The sequence below is a fragment of the Rutilus rutilus genome, assembly GCF_951802725.1.
Source record: "Rutilus rutilus genome assembly, chromosome: 16".
Taxonomy (NCBI): domain Eukaryota; kingdom Metazoa; phylum Chordata; class Actinopteri; order Cypriniformes; family Leuciscidae; genus Rutilus; species Rutilus rutilus.
This window is the reverse complement of record NC_140224.1, coordinates 25,207,247-25,213,857: the sequence shown is the minus strand read 5'-3', so window position 1 is coordinate 25,213,857 and position 6,611 is coordinate 25,207,247.

The following is a 6,611-nucleotide window of genomic DNA, read 5'->3' as shown; positions in this document are numbered from 1 at the left end:
ATTACTTTTACGCCGTAATTGCTTGATACTTAGGGGAAATATTATGGCCATATAATGGAAATGCAATACTAAATATACATACTATATTTAGTATACTTAGAATTGTCACCTAATGGTTCACTAAAGAGCATTTCAGTGAAGAGTTTTGAAAATAACCATTATTTGTGTGTGTAAAGAATATTTTAATAATGTTAAAATCCTTTTTCCACTATAAGAAACTTGACCAATGGAAAGGTTCCAGTATGTTAAAAGTTCTTCATGAAGCCATTGATGCCAATAAAGAACCTTTACTTTTAAGAGTAGCCTATATATTTACTTTGTCTTGTTTGGCAATCCTGACATGTTTCAGTCAGAATAAGAACAAGACATCATTGGTGCCCAGTAAATCTACAAGCAATTGTTGTTTATAACTAACAATAATTGGTTCTGCTTTTATTGTGAATAAAGATGTGCTAAAATGCAGCTTATTTAAATTAGATGTTTAAAACTGGCCACTGAGCACAAATTAAACTTCTCATTTATACTAGCAATAGTGAGTTTTCATGGTGGCTCAGTGGGTTTAATGAGACGGAAATGGAATGAGTGCAAACAAAAGACCAGAATCAAAGCTTTTGCTGTTTGAATTAGCAATTAACCACTCTAAAATACAGCAAAACCATTAGCTTATCCCGTTATTTGCGTCATTTACTCTATTCTCCTCATAGCCATAGTGCTATGGTAGATTAATTGTAGCTCTTGACCTCTGTTTTCACATGATTGGGAATAGTCTGGAATTGCTTAGCCACCCTCTCTTAAATAAGACCACAGAAACCACAAGCCTTCATTCTTGTCTATTTTTAGAGTTCAAGATGACAATCGTGGTAAAATTTGGTGAAGTGGCCATCTTTTTCTGTATTGTTTCCATCTCTCACTTGTCTTCTGAAAATCTTTAAAGTTTAGCGAGTATGCATCTGTGTATCTTCATCGCCCGTGGTTAAACTTTAAACATTCTGATCCTCTCCAAACAAACCCTAGTGATGTTTATGCGAATGCCGGTTACTAACTTGCATAAAGTGCTGTTTCCAAGAAGACGGGTGAGTTTGTCCCCAAACATGGTATTAAGCAGTAACAGCCAGGAGTCTGACTGGTCCTCAGCTCTAACATGAGGCAATGGAAAAGTAATGCTGTCATCTCTGGATGCATGCTTTAAATCTTCCATAATTTTTAATGCCATTTAGCTATAATAATTCATGAATCATATGTGAACTGAGCATATTCATTGGGCATTTAAGGTTATCTTACAGCAATAAATACACTAATTTTTGAAACCCATAAGAGTGGAATAGAATGTCCGTTCACCTTTCTGAACTCGAGCTGATGACCGCTCTGGAAGAATGGGTTCAGAAAATAGTCAACCAAGCGAGCACAAGCCAGAAAATAATTGTACGGGAAAGCTTGTGATGGACTTTGTAGCAACAGGGATAAACAAAAGCTTCTTTATGGAGGTGTCCATGTAGGGGCTGTGGAGTGAATACCCGATCTGCTTTGCATGGGTTCCCCTCAACAATCATGAGAGGAACCGTGCTTGAATCCCAGCCCTGGGCTCAAAGCTGATCCACACAGCTACCTGAACTCTCACCTGCAGCGCCTGCCAGCTGCCAGCATGAAGACTACTTTCCTCTTAAATAGGGTAATTGTTTGCTAAAATAAAAGGTGTGAGTGCCGTGAAAAGTCCAGTTCTAGGAAAAAGGCCTGAATCATGTTTTTCTTTTAATGAAAGAAAAGTGTTGTGGACCTCAAATATATATATTTGCACAGAAGTCTTAGGAGGAAATATTTTTACATTGTCATTTGTTTACACATACCGTCTCTGTTGTTGTAGCACCTGAAAGTATTCAAATCAAGTAACAAAATGTGCTGAATCCAAACATTGCATCATAATTTGATGAACTTGAAAAAGTGTGTTTTCACTGGCAAGATTTACCTTTAGAAGGGCCGCTTTAGACATATGTAGTGCCTAGTTAACTGATTTGTAGCTGATTATTGAATAAAATACTTTTAAATGAATAAAATGAATAATAATTTAATAATTACTTGATCATTTCTTTGTGCAGATGACAACGTTATCAAAACTATCCCTGTTCACATGGATCTGCGAAAACGACTAAAAATGCTGTATTATGCATGCCAGACCAGTAGTTAGCGTAGCCTGATCTCACGGCAAATTCGTACGAATTCTACGAGGTGGCTAATTCGTACTAATTCATACGACCTCACTCGTACGAATTAGTACGTTTTTTGCTAAATCGTACATATTGTACGAATTGCCAATTCGTATGAATTCTTACGAATGACCTACCCCTGACCCCGCCCCTAAACCTACCTATCACGTGATATTAGACAAATCGTACAAATTCGTACGAATGAGGTCGTACGAATTCGTACGAATTAGCCAATTTTCCCACACTCGTCCAATTCGTACGAATTTGTCGTGAGATAGCGGTGTCTCTTTGTAAAGAAACACTACGCGCCTGCTCACATACGGGTGCTGCATCCGAAATCGCATACTTCCCTATATATAGTAGGTGAAAAACAGTATGTGACAAAAGAAGTATGTCCAAATTCACAGTACTCATAAAAGAGCAGGTAAAGAGTACCTGGATGATCTTCTACTTCCGGTGAGGTGTGCATACGATGGACACTTTACTATCCCATGAGGCCGAGGGAGAGGACTTGTGAATGGCAGTGAAGTGACGCAACTGACGCTGGTAGGTCGCATGATTATGACAAACATATAGCGAATGTAGTACGTCCAGATTACATTCATACTATACACATTCATACTATATAGAACATAGGCCTACTTTTTTTTGCGTTCATGAAGTAAATGATGTTTTATAAACAAAGTTCGGGAGGAGCACGTTCAAATAATCAATCCAATCTACTCGTCATCAAACAATTATGTCTACCCTAATCAGCATGACAAGAAGTATATATATATCCACTCTGTTAACTCACCTAATATTCCTTGACAGTTTTCCAGCATCCCTCCACCACCCCGACTCCTCACTCTTGGCTCAATCTTTTACAGCCAGGAATACGGGGAGAGTACTCTGGGTTCGGGCCGAATACCGAGCCCGGAGCCCTCTCCTCGGACAGCACACCAAATACGCATTTATTCTTTCTATCTGACTTATTTGTAAGTGTGAACTAGTGAAATACTTATTCAAAACAAGTACTCAGGACAGTATGCAATTTCAGATGTAGCCATATGCATTATTTTACAAAGCACTCGCGCCAAAAGCACATAGACTAAACACGTAATAAACATGTGCGTAGTTTACACGGAGATGATAACGGAATCATTTTCAAAAACTTGCACTTTGAAACACGTTTTCAAAAGTTCGCATTTTCAGGCCCCCAACAAACAGTGGAGTTTAAATAAACGGCCAAAATGCATAAAAGGTTTTCCGTTTTTAGTTGAAAATGGTGTCACAAATGGCCCCTCAGTTTAGCTCCCTGTTTGTAACTATGGTTCCTAATTACGTTCACCTGTTTCTCGTTTAGTTCCCTTATTTACTTGTGCGTATAGGGTGAATTGCCCTAATGTGGGACATTTTTTGCACTTCAGACTTCTGTGACATATTTCGATGTGTAACCAAAACATTAAATCCACACCCAATACCATTTAAAAAAAACCAGGATGTGTCCTAATCAAATCAAAAGAGAAAATTCAGATAACCCATTCATAAGATAAATTATAGACATATTAGTGCTCTTATTGCAAGTCGTCTGAGAAAAACTGCAGCTTCCTAATGTGGGACAGAACGTGTCCCCAATGTGGGACACTGAAAAATCTATGATAAAACACCAAAAAATCACATTGATACATGTAGAATAGTAAAATCTTTTATTTTAGATTCACTGGAGAGTAGATTTAGGGACATTCCATGCCCTGGCCAACAGTCTCAGCTGAGGGACCCCACCATCCTCAACAATCTGCCTATACTCCTCTATGGCTCCTTTCATCCTGTCCTGCCTCCACTGATTAAGTTTCTTTCTCTTATCCTTTATCTGTTTCTGCCTCTCTTTCTGCGTCTGACAATCGGTACCTGTCTTTCTCACCTTTACCATTGTGATCTAAAATGCATTTCATTGAATTAATCAGATGCATAAAATAAAGTGGAATTGCTTTATTGGTTTTCTACGGCATTTTTAAATTCAGAGCTATTTTTCATTTTACGTCAACTATACCTTTTACACATACATGACACATACATGACACACACACACACAGAGAGAGAGAGAAAGAGAGATAGAGAGAGAGACACACACGTATGTAGGCATGCACACGCACAAAAGAGCCTTCAAACCGCCCTCCAAGAATAAAAAATTCACATGACTGTAAAAATCTGCATTAACAGTATTGTAATATTGCATTACAAGACTAAAACCATGTAAATAACCATGTTTGTCCCACAAACCATGCCCCACCACACATTTTTGACTCAATGAAGTACTGTCCCACATTAGGCTGATCATACTGTCCCGGATTTGGAAACCACATTTCCTAATGTGGGACACTAAGAAATTTGATAAAAATATAAAATATATAGTTGATACGCACAAAGTTAGACTATTTTTTGATGGACAAACATTTCATAAGCATATTAGGCTAAAAAGTTGCAGGATTGCATTGTTTAACTTTCACGCATAGTGGTCACTACAGTGGACAGCTATTAAAAATGCATTTTCTTGAATTTGCACGGGTTTTTATGGCAAAGTTGCACATCAATCTCTTCATTGGACCCTTGTGCATCATCCTATAAATTGCAATCAAGTGGCAAGCCTTTGTGTTTCGATTTTTCCCCCCTCCAAACTAAGATGACCAAGGGTCAGTCAGACATGCCAAGTTGCTCCAGAATATCCACCCATTCCTTCGAATCTAGGAGACTCTTGGAGGTAAAAAAAATATTGCAGCATCAAGCAATATCTAATGAGTCATATCACAGTAAAATTTTCCAAGTTTTGATTTTAGATTGAGAGAAAACTCTGATTAATCACATGTCCACTGTAGTGGACGTCATGCATCAACTGCTATATTTCAGCTACAATTCATAATTATAATGTGAATATTGTTTTTGAAATTTAAAACTTAAAAACTTAATCTGCAGTGACTTTTTTACTGTAAATAAATGTACTTGTATTATTAGAAAGTAATTTTCATTGACATTGAAAAAAGTCATGTGATTACATATGTATGACACTTGTAATGCATTACTTTATTTGTTAGATCAAAAAGTAATCTGATTTCATAATGCACGTTATTGTAATGTGTTTTTTTACTCATAACATCAAAAAGTAATCTGATTACGTAATGCATGTTACTTGTAATGTGTTTCTTTACTCATAACATCAAAAAGTAATCTGATTACATAATGCATGTTACTTGTAATGCGTTTCCTTACTCATAACATCAAAAAGTAATCTGATTATGTAATATGCATTATTTTAATGCATTTCTTTACTCATAACATCACAAAGTAATCTGATTATGTAATGCATGCTACTTGTAATGCGTTTCTTTACTTGTTACATAAAAAAGTAATCTGATTAGGTAATGCACATTACTTGTAGTTAATTACCTGTTAGATCAAAAAGTAATCTGATTAGGTAATGCATGTTACTTGTAACACATTACTTTACTTGTAACATCAAAAAAGTAATCTGAATGGGTCATGCATGTTAGTTGTAATGCATTACCCCCAACACTGATCATTTCAGATGAGATTGAAAAAACGTATTGCTAGGTTTTCTCAGAGGAGGGCTATAATAGAAATGTGCATGTCCATCTTGAACATAATCAGAATTATCAGCTAATAAGGGTAAATCTCCATACTCTGGTGCACTGGAGGGAGCATCTGAGTGGTTTCCACAGTTGTACCTTGACAGACTGTAGAAAAATCTGATGGAATCATGTCCTCATGTTCTGATATCAAAGATACGCCAAGTGCAACTTGTATGAAGTTGTATGAAGCCTTTGCAATATTTTGCATTTAGATTTTTTGTATATATTTTATAGTTTTCACATGATTTGATATAATTGTATTGATTAGTTCGTTAAATTCACATACTTTATGTGTTTGATTATTGTCTTATATTAAATCTAGTATATCTTAAGTTTAAACCAAATGCATGCTGTCCACTCAAGTGGACATCTGAAGATCTCTTTGAAAAATTTGTAAAAAAATAAAATAAAAATCAATTCTTGTTTTTCATGCCCTAAGAGCAATAAAAACACATAGGAAAAAAATCCTGACTGAGGATATCATAATTCATGCATGAAAGGGTTAAAATGTATTTAACTCCTTAATATCAAACTGGTTAAAACTCTATGTCACTGGGCTTCGGATGGTCTTCACACAAGGTGCCTCCTGTTTGATGATTGCTCCACCCTCAAATATTATTGGACATTTGATAGGTCATGTGATTTTGATCACATGACACCACAGCTTTGTCTAACCCATAGTTTCACTGTCATTCATGTATTTATGGGGGACCTACAAACACTAGACCTTAGGTGTCCCACATTAGGCAGTGTCCCACATTAGGGCAATTCACCCTATACTCTC